This window comes from Aotus nancymaae, unplaced genomic scaffold (assembly GCF_030222135.1).
Source record: "Aotus nancymaae isolate 86718 unplaced genomic scaffold, 86718_ANA_hifiasm-v0.15.2.pri h1tg000057l, whole genome shotgun sequence".
Lineage (NCBI taxonomy): Eukaryota > Metazoa > Chordata > Mammalia > Primates > Aotidae > Aotus > Aotus nancymaae.
Genome location: NW_026988471.1, coordinates 40,728,087 through 40,747,435, shown reverse-complemented (window position 1 = coordinate 40,747,435; position 19,349 = coordinate 40,728,087). Strand labels below are relative to the sequence as shown.

The 19,349-nt window shown below is 46.7% G+C and overlaps 1 long non-coding RNA gene and 1 other non-coding gene across 2 annotated transcripts in view; both read left to right on the top strand.

The window, feature by feature from the left end:
* The window catches only part of LOC135269721 (uncharacterized), a 39,782-nt gene extending 38,649 nt beyond the window's left edge, over positions 1–1,133 (top strand). Inside the window, exons 2-3 of the long non-coding RNA XR_010337993.1 lie at positions 253–354; positions 1,026–1,133. This is a non-coding gene — a long non-coding RNA (uncharacterized LOC135269721). The remainder of the gene's footprint in view (positions 1–252; positions 355–1,025) is intronic.
* Positions 1,134–7,781: 6,648 nt separating this feature from the next.
* LINC02898 (long intergenic non-protein coding RNA 2898) lies at positions 7,782–19,068 on the top strand. The gene is made up of 2 exons (XR_010337992.1): positions 7,782–7,860; positions 18,538–19,068. It is a non-coding gene; the product is annotated as a long intergenic non-protein coding RNA 2898 (transcript).
* The last annotated feature ends 281 nt before the right edge of the window (positions 19,069–19,349 follow it).

The following is a 19,349-nucleotide window of genomic DNA, read 5'->3' as shown; positions in this document are numbered from 1 at the left end:
GCCCAGGGCTGACCACTCTCAACATCTCAGGCCGGCAGCCACTCAGCACCGTCTGCCTCATTTCCTGTGCTTCCCCCTAGTGAGTGGCAGCTTGGACTCTTGGCCACAGGCAGTTCTCCTGAACCGGTCACCAGGGCTCAGGATGAGTCATCCAGATGCAGCTGTGACAATGTGGCTTTCATCTTCATCACAGTTGACCCCATGGGAGGAAAGTCCCCTTTCTCCCACTTCAGCCCACATTTCTCTTCCCAGAGCAGCAAACTGTCACCCAGGAGGGGCTGGCACTTCCCTGGTCTTGGGAACCTCTGCGGAACCTCCTCTCCTGAGCACTCCTGAGTGAAGAGCCAAGCCAGGGTAAGCCTGTGCTTATAAGGCCTTAATTTTAGATTAGATTCCCAAATTTAATTTCCTATTCCTTAATTTAATTCTGCATTTTAGTTTTGTTTTTATTATTTACATGGGTTCCCTTTAATGATTCCAAATTGCTGCTGCCCTCTAGCAGTATTTTGTCTTAGGTTAACTTCTTGAAAGCCGATCAGCATTGGAGTTTATTCCGCACTGGGTTTCGTTATTTTCTGAAACGAAGCACAATTAAATTAGAATAATGAACATGCTCTTTAGAGGATTAATTCATAATAAGCAGGCCATGTGCTACAGCTCACAGAAGAAAGGGCACAAGGATTGAAAGCTGTTTTTTCTGCCTAAATATGAAAAGTACATTCTGCAGTGCAGAACAAATCAGCTAATGACATCCAGAGCGCTGGCCAGCCCCAGAGCGGCACAGAGCTGGCATCTCGAGTTAGTGCAATCCCTACCGACGCTGCTGCCTACCTTTTCTCCCCAAGAAGACTGGCAGCAGGCAATTTGCCTGGCTCCTCTCTCCTCAGCACAGCTGATAGAAGCCACTGCGGGCCTCCTAAATTCTACCCCCAGGAAGCCCCTAAATTCTACCCCCAGACTTCACAAGCTTCATCCTCAGACTTTTCTACAGCCCATTCACTCATTCGTTCATTCTTTCATCCAAGGAATGTTTTACTAGCTCCTGCTATATACCACGAACTCATGGGATGGCCCACCCTTGGAACACATCAGTGAAGAAAACATACAAAGACCCCTGCCCTATTGGAAGTTATATTTGAGCAGCCAGAGACAGATAATAAATGGTAAAAATAATAAGTAAATTGTGTATTATGTTAGAAGGTGATGAGTGCTAAGGAGTAAGGGGGGTTGAGAGTGGTGTGTGTGTGTGTGTGTGTATGTGCACGCACGCCTGTGTGCTTTGCAATTTTAAATAGGATGGGTCATGGTAGGCTCATGGAGAAGGTTTCAACTGAGCAAGGACTTGAAGGAAGTGAGAAAGTGAGTCACTTTCAAGCATATCACCCAGGTCAAGCGTGTTCCAGAAGAAACAACTATAGCAAAAGCGCTAAGGTAGGATTGTGGCTGATGAGTTCAGGAAGGATGGGGCCATGGGGTGCTGAATGGAGGGAGGGAGTGGGAGATGAGGGGGACCCCATCAAGTGGGGCCGTTGCTTTTGCTCTGAGAGAACTGAAAGTCAGGGCAGGGTTTTGAGCAGAGGCAGGACGTGGTCTGACTTTTACTAAAGGATCTCTGGCTGCTGACTGAGAATAGGCTTTATGGGGTCAGGTAGATGGAAAGATGGAAGATGGGAGACCTGTCAGAAGGCTCACAGCTTAGGCCTCTGAAACTCCAGCCCCAGGTTTTCCCATACCATGTTCTCTGGGCCCCCCAAAGTGCTGAGCTCAGGCCTCACAACCACACACAGAGGCTTAGAGTCTCCTGTAGTCCCCTTCCTCCCAGAAGGACCAGAATATTGTTTTTTTAAACAGCTAGAGCTCGCACGCGGTGAGAATGTCCAGACCATATTCCTTGCTTGGCCCTGGAGACCCCTCTGCAGCCCCTCCCAATCACTCCTACTGACCCATGGACCAGAAGGCTGGATTTTGCAATGGTAGATAACCTGCAGGCAGCAGACAGCTCTGCACCATCCCTTTGGTTTTCCTCAGGCACCTCTGAGAGGGAGACACCCTCTCGGCCAAGTACTCAACATGAGAAGGCTTCTGCTGTGCAGCTGCTAGAGAAGCAGGGGACAGATCAAAGCAGGAGAGGACCAACATCTGTGGCAACCAAAGCAAGCACAAGGTACAAACACATCAAATGAATAAATAAGCAGATGGATGATTGATGGGTGGGGGAATGAATGATTAGTGCATAAATGAATGATTGATGAATAAACAAATGTATGGCTTGGAGCTGTCTCCTGCTCCCTGCTCTTTGGGTGTCTTCTCTCCTGGGAACCAAAGATTAAAGATTCTCCCATGACCTTCACCTCTGAAATTCCCTGCTGGAGTTGGGATTACACCTGCTTCTAAGCCCAGAGGTGGGGGAGGCTTTGGGTTAGGATCAGTGGCTTGAGGCTGCAGGGGTGTGCTGGAGGAAGGAGGCTGGAAGCAATTGGAATTGGGTTGGAAGACACCTGGGCAGCTTGTAGGTTTTGAGGGTGGAGAGCTCCAAGGATCTGGAAGGAGAGAAGGGTGTGTGGGGAAGAGGGGAAAAGGAGTGGTTTGGTTTTTCCTTCCTGGTCCCACATTGGACATTCTGCAGATGCTGGGCCTTGGGTTGGTCTCATTCTAGGGCCTATTGAATATTATATATTCAAAATACATATTATATATATATAATTGATATATTGCACAGATATATAATATATGTAATATTCCAGAAATATAACTTCCTCTAATGCTGGTCCATGCATTCTCAATGCAGGTCTCAGTGGAGCATTTGACTGTATTATCCCAACAGGCAGGAAGACTTTAGTAACTGAAATTATCAGAAGCTTCCCCAAAAGGGGCAGGCTGGCGAAGACTCCAGCTCAGGCCTAAGCACTGGCACCACCCAGATGCTTGATGTGCCCCCAATTCCAGAAGCTTATCTCCCAGTGTGGCCAGATCCTCGTGCCTCTGGTGTAAAAGTCCCCTATTGGGGGAAGGTTTGAGGAAGCAATGTCTAAAGACCCTGAGTCACATGGCTCCACTGCATTTTGGAGGACCATCTTACCTGGGGATTCCCATAGAATCTAGTCTGGGGCCAAAAGGCTGCTCCTAAAGAGTACATGTACACAGTCCACTTTATATTCTAGACTTTGATAATCATGATCAAAATGGCTTCCGTTTATTGAGTGCTTACTAAGGGCTCGACATTGGGTTAAGAGTTTTGGCTGGGCATGGTGGCTCATGCCTGTAATTCCAGCACTTCGGGAGGCCAAGTTGGGCAAATCACCTGAGGTCAGGAGTTCGAGACCAGCTTGGCCAACATGGTGAAACCCCGTCTCTGCTAAAAATACAAAATTAGCCACACGTGGTGGTGGGCACCTGTAATCCCAGCTACTCAAGAGGCTGAGGCGGGAGAATCTCTTGAACCTGGGAGGCAGAGGTTGCAGTGAGCCAAGATCATGCCACTGTACTCTAGCCTGGGTGACAAGGCAAGATGGATAAAAAGAGTTTTGCATTCTGACTGGCACGGTGGCTCATGCCTGTAATTCCAGCACTTTGGGAGGCCGAGGCAGGCAGATCACCGGATGTCAGAAGTTCGAGACCAGCCTGGCCAACATAGTGAAACCCCGTCTCCACTAAAAATACAAATAATAGCTGGGTGTGGTGGCAAGCGTCTATAATCCCAGCTACTTAGGAGGCTGAGGCAGGAGAATCGCTTGATCCCAGGAAGTGGAGGTTGCTGTGAGCCAAGATCATGCCACTGCACTCCAGCCTGAGTGACAGAGTGAGACTACATCTAAAAAAAAAAAAAATTTTGCATTCTTATGTCATTCAATTTTCTTATGAACTCTGGGATGTCCCTCATTTTACATATGAAACTGAGGCACAGAGAGGCTAAGTGACTTGCTGGTAAGTGGTAGAGCCAGAAGATGATGGCCATTTGGAGTTGAAAACTGAAGGGACTTTTCCTGAAGGCCTACTCTGGCAACTGTGCTGAACTTTCACTCCTGTAGCACAGAGATTCTTAAGACTTTGGGGGCTACAGACCCCTTCATGCAAGTGATAAGAGTGTCCAGCCTCTTTCTCAAAAGTGTACATTTTGCATTTTGCACAAGTGCATTTTCCAGGCAATTTTGGGGTCTACGCAGGCCTCCTGAACTCTGTTTTAGGAATTCACTTTCTGCAGTGACTGTTTTCCTTTCTCATAACCCTGAGGGCACAGGGCAACCCTCAGGGCCCTCAAAATCACCTCAGTAGGGAATGGAATCAGACAGGACAGGTTAATCAATGAAAGCTCACCTCCTGCTCCTTCCATAATTGCGCTCCTGCCTTTTCATCCTAACAGCCAGCACTTAGGTTAATTACATTCCAATAAGGCTCCCAGGTCTGGGGTCTCTGGAGTCCGCCCTGGAACCTGTTGACATGCCATCTGCTTCCAGAGGATTCTGGAGACCAAGACAGCCTTTTAAAATTCTTCTTTGTTTTCTTTGCTATAAGAGAGATAAAGGACCCTGTAACAGATCTTGTCCAAAATCCTACTTTCTTAACCCACCCACATCCCCCCTGAAGCTATGGAGGATTCTTTGGTCCCAGGCTGTCTTTCTGAAGTCAAAACAGTGGCACCTATTATTCCAAGTCAATGACCTTTGGAAATACCTGGTTTGGAGTGAGGTGGCCACAAATTGACAGGGCTGGCTGGGCAGAACCAGCTCAGGCCTGAAGAATTAAAAGGCTTAGGAGCTCCATCAGGGGCTGGGTATTGTGCTGCCTCAAACACCACCAGCTTCAGTCATTTATTCATAAGATTTATTGGAACCTCCTGAAAGGGTATCTCCTCTGCAAAAAAACCCCCACAATTCAAGAAAATATATAATATACATTATAATATATAACATATAATGTACATCATATATAATACATATTATAATGTACAGTTATATATAATACACTGTACATTATAATATAATATATATTAGGATTATATTATATATTCCTAATATATAGAAATAATATATATTCCTATTATATATAATTATATATTCAAAATATATATTCCATATATATAATTGATATATTGCACAGATATATAATATATGTAATATTTCAGAAATATAACTTCCTCTAATGCAGGTCCATGCATTCTCCAGGCACAGTGAAGTTCACACAATTAACAGAAAAAGTGCAGGGTTCATGGTGATTTGAGTTTCACTTTTTTCCAAATAGAGATGGCTCCACTGCTTGCCCCCACCAAAGGAATGAGGTATAAAATGGAGAGGTCTGGTGTTTGTTATATGACTTACAGATGCCTCCTCCCCCACCACGGCCCTGGATACTTCTTTCCTGCAATGAAAAGTTTCCTCTGGGACTCTTCATTCTCTCGGGTTTGAACCCCAAGAAGCCCTCCACAAGCCCAGCTCCCTTGGCCTGCATCCACGGGCCCAGGGCTGATTTTCTCATCCCTGCTGAGACCCCTGCTCAGAGGAAATGGCTTGTTTGGAGATGGAAGCATTCTTGCTGCATGAGGGAGAAGAGATGGAGTTTGGCCTACAATGCCATGAGTATTCTTGGGTGGTTATCCCCGCTCCAACATTGTAATCCTGTGGCTGATCTGTGGTTTAGCAGAGAGAGCATTGATTTTCAGAAAAGCAGGCCAGTGTCTGAGTCCTTGCTCTGCCAGTCGTGAGCTGTGTGCCACTGGGAAAGTCACTTCACCTCCTTGCATCACAGTTTTTCCCTGTGTGTGGAGGGGGACGGGAGGGAGATTTACTTTACAAGGTATGGCATGGTGCCTGGCATTCTATACGTGATTTTCTTTCTTTTCCTGAATGAAGGCACAAACTTCTGAAGCATTTTGCAGACATCAGAAGGTACTATTAGGTTTTTCTTTATCAGTGCATTTCAGCCTCATCACCCTCCCACCCCATTCCCGTCTTCCTTATCTTAACCTCTCCCCCTACCTATAGCAGGTAGTCTAAACTCCAAATCATAGCTGCAGGCATTTTTCTGCAAATCTCACTAACAGGTTTAGCATCCCTCCTAAGGTTCATAGCAGTCACCAGTGCAGCCTCAGAAATGGAGATGCCATGGACAGGTCAGTTTCTCCATCCCTGCCTCTTCTGGTGTCACAGCAGGGTCCTAACATCTAAGCCTGTTAGGGCTGCTACATACTTACTATGGAGAAGGAGACTGCAGACTTTTCATGCCTTGGGGTGGGTTATAAATGGGCATCAGCCTCCTGGGGCTGAGCAGGAACCAGTGGGTGGGAGTGTGATGCTGACTCCCCTCACTTCATTTGACCACGGCCATTGTGGGAATTACCACCATCATGCTCACCCTCGCTGCCAGCACTGAGCACCCTAGTCAGAGCTGTCTGAGCCTCAGGGAGCTAACCCCTAAGACACAGCAACCAAACCCTAAAGAGGACCCCAGACCCACCTTTTTTGGGTAGATTTTGCCCACTTACAGGTGGAGTGTTTTACATGGAATCTTGAAGGTAGAGGTGGGGGTGGGGCAGGGGGTAGGGGTGGTAAGCGGATAAGAAGAGGACAGAAGGGGTCAGAATAGGCCACAGGAGATTAGGGATTTAATTAAACTGCCTGTTTGGTTAAGGGCTTTTAGGTGCAAAGCTGCTTTGCATGATAATGGCAGTTTAGCTGAATTCCATTCTACTGAAGGAAACTTCTTTTTTTTTTTTTTTTGAACCTACCCCTCCCAGGAAACTTCTTTTATACTGAATTACTGTGGCTCATAAGCCTGGTTTCTCTCTAATGCCCCTCCCCAGGGTAAGCAGGGAAGCTCACCTCTTAGCTTCGGTCATGCTGGCCACTGTCCTGGACAGACCCCTTGTCATCTATCCCATCCACGAACCAGGAAATATCTAAGTGAGTGGAAGGCCTTTAAGATCACCTAGGAAAGTCAGGTCTTGCTTAAGGGGGTGACCCCTGAAGTCCTTTGATAGGGTTCCCAGCCAGCAGGGGCAACCGAGAATGGCTCTGGACTTAGGCTACTGAAACTTGCCCTGGGGTCTCCGCTCCCAGAAACCCCAAACACCAAACAGGACCAACATTCCCCGGTAGGTTTGTGCTGCTGAACAGCAGCGCTGGACAAGCACAGGTGTGGTCGTTTAAGTGAGCTTGGTAGGGTCTGGACCAGAGGGAGACTCCCTGGCTGACTTGTCTGGGTGGCCTGAGGGTGGAGGAACTGCATCTTTGGTGGTGAAACTGACTGCTTTTCAGGCAGAAGGACAGCATTCAGTCCTCATCAGGACAAAAGGAGTAGATGGAAAGCCTGGTGGGAGGAGCAGAGAGCCCTGATACAGAGAGGGAGAAGCCAGGGGAAATGGAGACTCCAGCACACGGGCAGGGTAGGAAAGGGTTAAAGGGTTTGGGAACTCCTGTTTCCAATCACTTGTCAGCCAGCTTTGCTCTCAGCCTTATCAGCAGGGATAGGGCCATGCCGGGAGAGGCTCTGAGAGCTCTCATTTCCAAGCTCTTCCCAGACTCAGAGCTCTCAGTGTTCTCATTACCTTCTAAGGGCTCCTGGCTCAGTCTGGGGTGAGGGCCATGGGGAGGAGGCTGGAAACCCAAACACATTTAATGGAGTAGAGTACAAGTTACTAAATACAGCCCGGGGTTGGTGGTGAGGCTGTTGAATCTCAGCAGTAAAGCTTCAGAATCCAACTGTCCCTCCTCCACTCCCCTAGTGCAGGCTGTGTCTTCGCTTTCATTCAACTAAAGCTAAAACTCCTCATTGTTTTTCCTTTTTACAGTTACCCTGAGTCAGAAATCTTTATCGTGTATTTGTGCAGTTACTTTTGGAACTCAAGTAAAGGACTTTACATGTCAGGTAAAGATGTCTTGGTAAGACTTGGTAAGATGACCCACGCTAGCCTTTTGGGAGACATACAGTTTTTAGTTCTGCCATCTCGTGGTTGCTACCTACCCAGTTTCAACCATTAGGTAATTTGGTAAACCTGCTTTCTATATCTTCATTCAAGTTATTGGTTTAAGAGACATTGCCTGGGAGAGGGCTGAGGGCAGAACCGTAGGTCATGCCAATATAGACTGTCCTCTAGACCTTGACATCAACCCATGGTCAATATTTTTTGGGTGTGGATACTGTTATTGAACCAGCTACTAATTCCTTCTATTGTGCATCTCTAATTTATAATCCACCAAGGATCCAGAAGGCTGCTATGAGAAAAGGTATTAGGTTGGTGCAAAAGTAATTGCTTACTATCAATGAAAATAATGGCAAAAAACTGCAATTACTTTTGCACCAACCTAATAAAAGTTAAAAGCACCTTTCTATAATCTAATACACTTGGTCCCATGAATCTCCCTAATTTGCCGTTCTCATGACCCTGCTAAAGAAGAAAGTAAAGTTGACATAGTATTTTGCAGTACATTAGAGTTATGAATGCAATATAAGCATCATAACCACATTTTTGTAAGGAGCAAGAGTTGCCTGCCAAGAAGAACAGCGGTATGCATGACGGGCATGCCAGGGAGCTGGCTCTTTAAAAAAAAGAATTGACCTAGGAAAGAAATGGGGAACGAATGGGGATTTGAGTTAATCAAGGGCAGGGACTGGGATAGTAGTTTGTAGGAAAGGTGCTAATTATTTGGGGGACATAGGGTTCTGTCCAGTGACTGCAAGAGTAGATCTTGGGCTAGAACGCAGAGTATCCCCTTGTGTACAAGCCAAAGGCCTCAGTTCTCCCAGGTCTGGAAACTCCAGAGGTTCTGAACACCTCAGGCTATTTGCTGCCTCCATGCCTCTGCTCATGCTGCCCCATCTGGAATCCCTTTCCTTGCTGTCCACCTGGTGAACATCTGCTCATCCTTCTTTTTCTTTCTTTCTTTTTTTTTTTGAGACAGAATCTTGCTCTTGCTCTTGCTCTGTCACCCAGGCTGGAGTGCAGTGGTGCAATCTCTGCTCACTGCAACCTCTGCCTCCCAGGTTCAAGTGATTCTCCTGCCTCAGCCTCCTGAGTAGCTGGGATTACAGGCCATGTGCCACCATGCCCGGCTAATTTTTGTATTTTTAGTAGAGATGGGGTTTCACCATGTTGGTCAGACTGGTCTCAAACTCCTGATCTCGTGATCTGCCCACCTCAGCCTCCCAAAGTGCTGGGATCACAGGCGTGAGCCACTGCGCCTGGCTTCATCTTTCCTTTTCATTGCAAGTCTGATATTCTCTAACACGTCTTCCCTGCCTCCTCCTGCCCTCCAGTTCCAGACTTCTCAGGTAGAGCTCACTACTCCCACTATGACCTTTTGTTCCCTGTAGAGACTTCTGTATTTGTACCAACATCATTTTATTACATGGAGGTTAAGAACACAGAGTTTGAAGTTTGGCAGACTTAGCTATTAGCTGTGACTTTGCCTCTTGCTATAACCTCTCTAAATCTCAGTGTCCTCATCTGTAAAGTTGGGGTAATGATAAATACCCACTAGGACTGGGATGAGGAGTCAACAGAAAATGAACACAAAGCACTGTATTCCTTTTTTCTCTCTAGAAAAAAATCCAGGAGCTTTGTTTTTCCATATCATTGATACACTGCCACCATTTAGTCCAGAGGAAGATACCCGTTTCTTCTTTGGGGCTTGAACTTTCAGCCTCCTAGCAGTGGTCTGCTTCCACTCTAAGCAATCCAGTCCATACTTCTAGGTTTGTGCACCTAGCTCTTTCATGAAGGTGCAGAGTGACCTGGATGGGACCTATGCACCCTTGAGAGCTTGAAGAGCCAGCTTGTTAGTGCCTTGCTCCTAATTGCAGGCCCTGGCCTCAGGTTCCAGGTGAGGTATGCACACTTTGAGCACACCAGGCTGCTTCTCAAACTCTGATATGGGTCCCATCTCCACACTCTTCCAGCTCTCTTGTCTTCCTCTAGCACTGTCTTTGGGCTTACACCTTCTTTTCACCTACCTTTTACTCTAGGCTTTCAGATTCTGAGTCTCTTGGCTCAAAGTACTTGTCTATTTTTCATATTTTGCACAAAGAGATAGTACAGATAATAGGTTGAACAGTGGCTCCCCAAATATATGTGAAAGTCCTAACCCCCAGAACCCTGTGAATATGACCTTTTGGATATGGAATCTTTGAAAATTAGATGACATCCTTAATTTAGGAGGACTCCTAAATTTAATGAGAAGTAGCTTGATAAGAAAAATGAGCTATCTGGCACACAAAAGGCCATGTGAAGGTGGAGGTAGAGCTCGGAGTTATGCTGCAACAAGCCAGTATACACCCAGAGTCATCAGAAGCTGGAAGAGGCAAGGAAAGAATCCTTCCTAGAGCTTTGAGGAAACACGGCCCTGGCCATCCCTTAATCTGACTTCTGGCCTCAACACTAATGGAATAAATTATTTTAAGCCACCCAATTTGCCGCAATTTACTCTAGCAGCCACAGGAAACAAACACAGGTAGTAACTGGCAAAACATCTATATCTGTCCTTCTACCCAGAACACCCAACCAGGTAGAAGAAGGAACTGTGGTCTTTGAAAGACATGCATGAAAGCCTGACGCGAGGGCTGGTGTGGGTTCAATGCAGTCTGAAGACTGATTCCAGGAAACTGAGTTTGGAAACAAGTGAAACCAGGAAGGAGGGAGGGGCATCCAGAATGGGCATGTGTGATGTAGCAAGCTTGTTACCACTGTGGGCAAGGGAGATGTGTTCTTGCACGGATTCTCCAGGAGCTGTAGCAGTCCCACCACCACCCCAGAATTGTCTATGCAAGAGTCAGAAGAGGAGAATATTTACTTCCTGGCTCCTTTCCCTTGTTGGTCAAGTCACCTCATTGGACATGAACTACTCATTGCTTGTGCTGCTTTCAGCTGTGCCTGCAAAAGTCGGAAGTGAGAGAAGGCCCTGGGCAGAATGTGAGATGTGCGGTGCCAGTGCTGGAGCTGGTATGACAGCTGTGGCTGGAATGCAGTTAGGATGAGAGGTGTGACCTACAGTGCCGAAAGATGTGTCATTAGACTTGGATTGCAGTCTGTAACTTCAGGGAAGTGCTCTCAAAACTATCAACATGCTTAATTTATAACTGCTCATCTGGCTTTCCAGATCTGATGAAGGTTTGATAGGAATGAATATGAAAGTGTTTCATAAGCTATAAAACGCTAATGAATACCAACCAGTATGTCCCATTCTATACAATCTGCCCAAACTGCGGGAGCCTGTTTCTTCAAGTCTCAGTCCCCATGCTCCACTTCTTCTCCACTCCTTCTCCACTCCTGCCTCATTCCTGGTCAGATCTTGTAACTTTTTTGGCCAGTGTCTTACCCAGACTAGCTGCTGATGCAGGCTAAGGGGCAATTAAGCATCTCAGAAGATGCTACCCAGTGGAGGGACTTGGAAGGGAGAGGATAGTCTCCCCAGATATGGAAGGAACTCGCTCTCCTCAGATCCTTTTCTTCCTAAAAAATTTCCTATATAAAAATTGCTGCACAGCAAATTACCTTCGAATTTAGTGGCTTAAACCAACAGTAAACACTGTCTCCTGCCTGTGAGTCAGGAATTTGGGAGCAGCCTAGCTGGGCGTTTCTGCCTTGAGGTTTCTCATGAGGATGCAGTTGAGATGTTAGCTGGGACTACAGTCATCTGAAGGCTTGTCTGTAGCTGGAGGTACTGTTTCCAAGATGGCTCAGTCACGTGGCTATGGGCAGATGGTTTCAATTCCTCCCTGGCTATTGGTGGGTAGCCTCAGTTCCTCTCCATGTGGACCTTCCCACAGGGTAGGGCTTCCTGAGAGTCTTCAACACATGGCATCTGGAGTCCCCTAAAGTGAATGATCCAAGAGAGAGCAAGGTGAAAGCTGCATTGTCATTTATGTCCTGGCCTCAGGAGTCATGCACTGTTAATTCCATAGATCCTATTATTTACACCAGCCCTAGTCAATGTGGAAGGGGGCTACACAAGCATGTGAATTTCAGGAGAAGGTCACTGTGGGCTATCTTAGAGGCTGTCTACCAAAACTACTTAGCTCAATGTTTGTCAAAAGCATATCATATGCAGGGTGCAGTGGTATGTGCCTGTAGTCCCAGCCACTCAGGAGGCTGAGGCAGGAGGGTTGCTTGAGCTGAGCAGTTTGAGGCTATATTGAGCTATGATCATGCCTGTGTATGGCCATTGCTCTCCAGCTTGGGTAACACAGTGAGATGTTGTCTCTAAAAGAAAAAGCATATCATAAGGGCTTAATAAAGAGTAGCTGCAATTATTATTAATTCATACATTTGTAGTCCCTGCTAGAAAATAATAAATCCCTTGAGGGCATAGATCATGTCTTAGTCTTGTTTGTACTTCAAGTTTCTAGAGTAGCGTCAAGCATACAGGTAGGTCCATACCAAACGCTGATAGGGAATATGTGAATGAAGGCTTAGAGAGGGCTAGTTTGGTGGCAGTCTCAGAGTGAATGGGGAGAGAATTCACACCCAGATGTTAAATAGGATTCTGTAATTCAGGTGCTTATCTAGAATTACCAAAGTGTGTAGAACCAAGACCCTAGAGTTCCCACACTTGAGTACCAAGGACGTTTGATACCAAAACAATAGGCAGGGCAAGGGTAGCTCTTATGATTCTCTTTTGAAAACAAGCCCTGAGCAGCAATTTGGTAGGGAGAAATGGTCCCGACTCCATGATCTAAAGAGTGACCCCACTGATGTTTAATTCTCTGGGCCAAGGCAGACATGGAAAGCTCTTGATATTTTTGTCATACTCAAATACCTATCTTGATGACACCTCTGTCCTCCTACTGGACAGAACAATTTCTCTTTCTTTCTAAGAGACTCTGATGCACATTTCTTAGAGTTAATTAAGTGAACAGAGAGTTTCATGTCAGAGGCCCGCCCTGCTACTGCCGCTCTTTATGCAGGAGAGGGTCTGAGTCTGTGAGGTAACCGATACTCTAGGTGAGATTGAGTTTCCAGACGTCTAGCTCACATTGGAAGCCTTGCCCCTGCCCCTGGGCTTGAAAGTTCACCAATTGTCCTTTTTCCACAGACAGAGCCCTCTGTCCTTACCAGTGTTGTGCTTTTTTGTCCCAGTTTCCAACAAGAAGCCACTCCCATGAGGCTGCACCTCCAGGAGCCTCAGAGACAAAGACCAATGGAAGAGCAGGTGTCTTCTCAGAGATTTTCCCATGTAGATCACATTCCCACTTGCCGGAGTTTCCATTTTCCCCCAGTTCCTTGAAATCCCAAATAAGCGGCTTTATCTGTCTTTTTCTCCCTTTCTTAAAGCTAAAGTGATTAAGTCAATAAAGGGGAAAAATCTTTTTCTAACAGGGTGGAAAGAGCTTGCACTGAATAATATTTTGCCCCTGGATAACAAAAAGAAGATTGAGACATGCAAATTGTAGATGGGACAGAACCATAGGAGACAGATGATATTTGAATTGCCTCTAAACCAAACCAGAGCGGGCATGGTGGTCTGCACCTGCAGTCCCAACTACTTGAGAGGCTGCAGTGGGAGGATCACTTGACCTAAGGATTCTAGGCTATAGTGATCTATGATTGTGCCACTGTACTGCAGTCTGGGTGACAGAGTGAGATCCCATTTCTAAAAAACGAAAGGAGATATAAGCCAAACCATGTCACCACAAGGAAATCTGAAAGGAAATCTAAAATGCTTGTTGATTGAAACAAAAAAATACCATAACTGAGTCTGAAGGAAACAGTGATATGTCAGGGATTGTTGTAATTCAAGGAAACTGGACTCTGGAATGACCCTCATCTTGAAATAGCTCTTTAAATGGTATTTATTTCACTTTCTGTTAGGATTTAACCAGAAAGAGAACATTTTTAACAGAGGCAGCATTGGGAAATGTGGCCAGTGGAAGAGTTGGGGGCTTGTGTGTATGAGGAATTCTTTGGTGTATAGGACTAAGGCGGTAGAGCTGGACCAATGCAACTCTCTTGGTTTTCAAATTCTGCCTCTACATAGCTATGGAAAGAATTGTGTCATTCCTGGTAAAAAACTCAGCCAAAGTGTTCCCCTGGAGATGAAAACACAGTAAGAATTTTAAGAAACCAGTTTTTGGGGGAGTCAAAAGAATGTTAATGAGACAACTGATTAAGTCTTTTAAGAACTTTTATACAAAGAAGTTAAAAATAAAATACTAGGTCCAGTTGAAATATTTTACATGCTCACCCAAAAAACCTACCCTAAAACATAACATTGAGCTTTCAGAGGGGAAGCAGGGAGTGGGACACAGAAAGAAACTGAGAGGACAGCATGGAAACCACACCGAGGAAACACAACTTTTAACCAACGATTATTAGAAAAACAACAGCAATCATTGGTTAAACAAATTATGGTTCTAGGAAAAGGGACACAAAACAGTCAGCCTTGGGAAGACTGCAATGTTGGGTAAGCTCTGAGTATTAGGGGTGACAGCTCTCATTTCCTATGTAATTAAGAGCTTCATTCTTTGGGTCATCTCAGTCAGTTGACAATCACTTTTTGTATTTTTAGTAGAGATGGGGTTTCACCATGTTAGCCAGGGTGGTCTCGATCTCCTGACTTTGTGATCCACCTGCCTCGGCCTCCCAAAGTGCTGGGATTACAGGCGTAAGCCACTGTGCCCAGCCTGACAATCACTTTTTGAGCACACATTATATGTTAAGCTCTGTGTTAGAGGTTGGGGCTATAACACCTATGTATCTTTATAGAGACATAAAGCATGCTGCCTTACACAAATGCCCAGGGTATGGTGAATGTAATAAGGTATAACAATAGCTAAAATTTATTGAGTGCTTGCTATGTTTTAAACACTTTACAAGAACTATAATCCACTATAAGACCAGAACTGTATGGTTTTGGTCACATTTGTAGCTCTATTACTTGGCACATACGTATTCAATGAACATAGTTTAAAAATCCTTCCAACAACTCTATGAGTAGGTATCATTATTACTCCCATTTTACAGATGAGAAGACTGAGGTCCAAAGAGATTAAGCACTTGTTTGGTGTCATAGGAAGCCATGGGACAAGGATTTGAACCCAGGAAACCCTGCAAAAGACTCCACAATGCTGCCCCTTGATAAGTATATGAGTAATCAAAATGCAAGATGAAAGTAGAAAGCACTCCAAGGGAGATTCAAACAAACTGCCTTAGAAGTTCTAACCTTTGGCAAGGAAAGGGGACAGTGAGAAGGGGAGGATCCTTGGAAGAGATGGCATTTGAATTGGGTCTTAAAATGTGGGTGAGATTTCCTCAAAGGAGTACAAGGGGAAGCATCTTCAAGATGAAGGAATGTCAGGAACCAGCACTCAGAATTGGACAAGTGACAGGTGTATTTGGAGACTTTTACACTTCCAGTTTGCTGGGGAAGTAGCCCTCCTCCATGGCAGCAGCAGGAGATTATCTGGAGTGGGTTGGAAGCGGTAAGGAGCAGGGCTTCTCATGCTACCACTGCACAAGGATTGACTGGTGATTCAGCAGGTCCATGGTGTGGCCCCTGGTGATGCCAAGGCAGCTGGCTTTGGACCACACTTGGAGCAGCTGGGTTCTAGAGGGCCTTGCTTTTCTGGCTCAAGGGTGTAGATTTTATTTGGTAAGCGTAGGACTGCAGAGATGGATTTTAAGCAGGAAAATAAGGCTTTAGAAAGATGAGTTGGTGACAGTGGTATAAGATGCCCTGGAGAAAGTTGGGCTTTGGTTTCTTTAGCTCCTAACTTATAACTCTCAAAGCTCAGAATACTGATTCAGTCGGGGTCCACACAGGAAAACAGAAACCAAAGAGATGATTAACAGATTATCGTTTAGCCCTTGACTTTGGATTGTCACTTTTTCACCAGAGCTGCCTAGAAAATGTTCTTTCCACCTCCTTCAAGACTGGCCAGAAGCAAAATATGTCCTAGTTTCTAGCGGTTAGAAAAAGAGAGAAAATGTTGCCTTGACCTTGAGCTATTCTGATGGGTCTGTTCAGGTTCAAACTGGGCCCATCACCATGCTCACTCTGGATCACTTTTTCATGATTGGCAGATCTGCTTGGGGAATGAAAAATGCTGCTAATATTGGCCTGAAAAAATATCAGGAAGTTAAATCTGTGGCTTAAATCCCACACTGCTTTCTGGCTCTGGTCTGTCTCCTAACTAGGATCTCTTCCTTGGCCTGGAGGCCTCCTTCCGGCCTCCTCCCCCTCCTCTGGTTCTCCCACCCTCTCTCCTCCCTCCCACAGCTTCCCCTCCTCCCTTCTTCTCTTTCTTATCCTATAGAACCTCCAGCTTGCTTTTTTTCTTCTCTCTGGGCTCCTCCCTGGTGGCTTCAAGCTTCTCTTCCTGTCTCTAGGCTTCCAGCTTTTCCCCAGCTCCATGGAAGCATCTGTCTGTTTCTCTTTCACTTCCCATCAGGGAGTCCTAAATGCTGAATAGGCCCTTCAGACCAGGCCCTGAAGGGGACTTGGCTGGGGCAGTGGGGGGTTGGGGGTGCTGGGGACCTGCTGAGGCTATACAGAAGCCTATTGATAAGCAGTCCTTCCACACAGACAACCCTGTCCAGTCTCTGTGGCTCCAGTGGAGAGCGGCAACCCTTGAGGTGGTGGCCAACATCCCAGCCACCATGAATGACCTCAGTGTCTTCGGTGGGCAGGGGGACCTTCTCTCTGTAGCCTCCAAATCCTTCAGACCAATCAGTCCCACCATGGGTGTGAATATATTCATCTTGAAAATAATTTGTCAGTACATCTCCATCAGTGGTGCTGATTTCATTAATTGGAAGAATTAGCTCTTTGTGGCCAATGGAAGAATATGGAGCCAAAACACACGGAATACTTTTCCCCAGTGACCCAGAGACCCTTGGACGAACTCCTGGGTGCCATGAAAATGGATCGTTTAGCAGAAAGAATACCATTGGATGTTTATTTAACATCACTCCCCATTCCCCCAAAAAGACCTTCGAAATGCTCTCACATCTGGCTGCTTTTCTTCCCTCACTTTTTTGTGCAGAGCCAGAGCAGGGAGGAAACTTCATCAGTCTGAAAACATCCAGCAGCAAAGTGTAAATTAAATGTGCAGAGAGGCCAGGGGAGGGGGAGCCTTACATCCTGGGGATGGAGTAAAAGACTGTGTCCTCACCCCAACTCCATGCGGGCGAGCTGGTTTTTACCTGGTGTCTCCCGTTAGGAGCTGTGTGACCTTGGGCAAGACAATTAACCTTTCTGAGCCTCAGTTTCCTTCTGGTAAAATAGGAAAATAAGCACGTATTGGAGGGCAAAAGGGAATAAAGTATGTAGAGTGTATGGCACGTGGACACTTGATTGATGGTAGCTACTATTGTGGTTGCTGGGATCAAAACCAGAAGAGAATCCCAACTGTTTCCATGCCTCAGAGACTCACCATTGCTAGCCCCATTCGGGGAGACAGATGGGCAAAAGTAAGTCCTATGGGATGAGACAGATGGACAAAAAAGGGTGATCAAGGGGATCGGATGGAATGACAGGCCAATGGGGAAACAGCCAGATGGAACATCTCATGGGGAAGGCAGATTGATGACAACCCAGAGGAGACCCTGAGAGATGGCGTCCCATGGGAAGGACAGATGGATGAGGGTCCAACAGGGGAGACAGAGAGATGACAGACCAAAGAGGAAGACAGATGGTGATTTCATATGGGGGGTGGGCAACCCTGTGATTGGGGGGAACAGATGGACAGCATGCTGACGATGGAGCCCGGACTTCCTGTTTAGTCTCTGTTCCTCAGGCCTGGACATCCCTGAATTCATAAGAACCTTGGGGCTCTGTGAGGATGAGAGAGAGAGAGAGAGAGAGAAAGAACGAGAGAGAAAGAACGTCACATGGCCTGAGAAGACGTGAAGCACCAGGGTCAGTCTGGCCTCTGTTCCTCCCTCCTCCCACAGCCCCTCCCTGGGTGGCCCCACAGATAAAGGCTCAGCCATGATGATGATGAAGATGAGGAGGAGGAGGAGGGACAAAACTGCTTTTGGAAAGAAAGGGAAAATAAAAACTAGCTAAAAGTTTTATTTATTTAAAATAAAGGCTCAGTTATGCTTGACTGTAAACATACAGGCCTATCCCTCCCTCCCTGGCTCTTCTTGTGGCAGAGGGCTTGGACCACACAGCGTGCTAGGGGCAGGAGGCAGAGAGAAGGCCAGTGTAGGCGGGGATGGGGGGGTGGGTAGAAGGGGTGGGACTAGGGTGCCCCAGGTGTGGGGAGGGGAGAGGGGTGGTGGAAGTCAGTGACCTGCTGAACACAGCTGGGCTGGGCTGGCTAGACCCTCTGGCCCTGGCTCCCAGTCCTTCAGCATACACCATCAACAGTCCATACAGCTTCAGCCCCACCTGCAGCACATGTGGGGATGCCAGGGACACACACACACACACACACACACACACACACACAGAGGTGTGCAGGCCTTTCTCCCAACTCTGTCTCCATCTCTTTGTCATAGCTAGCACAGTGGGGTCCTCGGGGAGGTGGGCACATCTCCAGTTGTGAGTCACATCTTCTGTTTGAACTAGAAATCCCACCTGCCTTTTGTCCTCTTTCTTGCAGGTTCCACCTGAATTCCTTCCATGCTTTTCAGCGACTGAACCGTTTGGGTGGCCTGGAAGATCTTGTGAGCTCCCTAGAGAGAGGAGAGACAGTGTGGATGGAGAAGAATCTGGAGGCGAGACAAGTCTGGGGACCCTGCCTTTCAAGTCTTTTGTGTGAGGGCTGCGTTGGTGGCCTCACTAGCCAGGGAAGGGCTATGGTATGCAGGGTCAGGCGGGAATAAGCAGAAAATGTTTGTGATAAGAGGCTTTGCCTCGTTCAAACTCCTCCTGTTTCCGGACCCAGCTGCAGGATAAGGGCCCATGAACTGAGCAGGGAGCCTTGGAGGAGGCTGCTGCCAGAGCCAGCCTTTGGGATTGCAGCAGGAAGAGTTGGAATCAGAGGCCCTTGGGGGCCCTGAAGTCCATGCCTGGGGATAGAAATGACCCTGGGAACCCAGCCAGGGTTGCCTTCCTTTGGGATCAGGAATTTCAATCATACTTCAGAGGGCCAAATCAATCCCTTAAGAAAAATAAAAGAAAACAAACCCAGGCTTTGTTAATCCAAGTTGCTGAGAGGGTGGAGCAGGTGGGAACAACAGCCTTGACCCCGCAGAGGATTTCATGCCCTGGATTGGTCCCAGTTGGAGCCATTCACTAATGTTGACCAGTAGAAATGGAAAATGGAGGGGTGTACTGACAAAGACAGTACTGGAAGCTCTGAGAAGGAATCCATCCCAAGGGGATCGTCTGCCGGGGATAAATAGAGTCATCGAACATGTGTCATGCAGGCATTTGCAAAGCTTGGTGCCCTTAGATTTCCAGTGTCTCCTC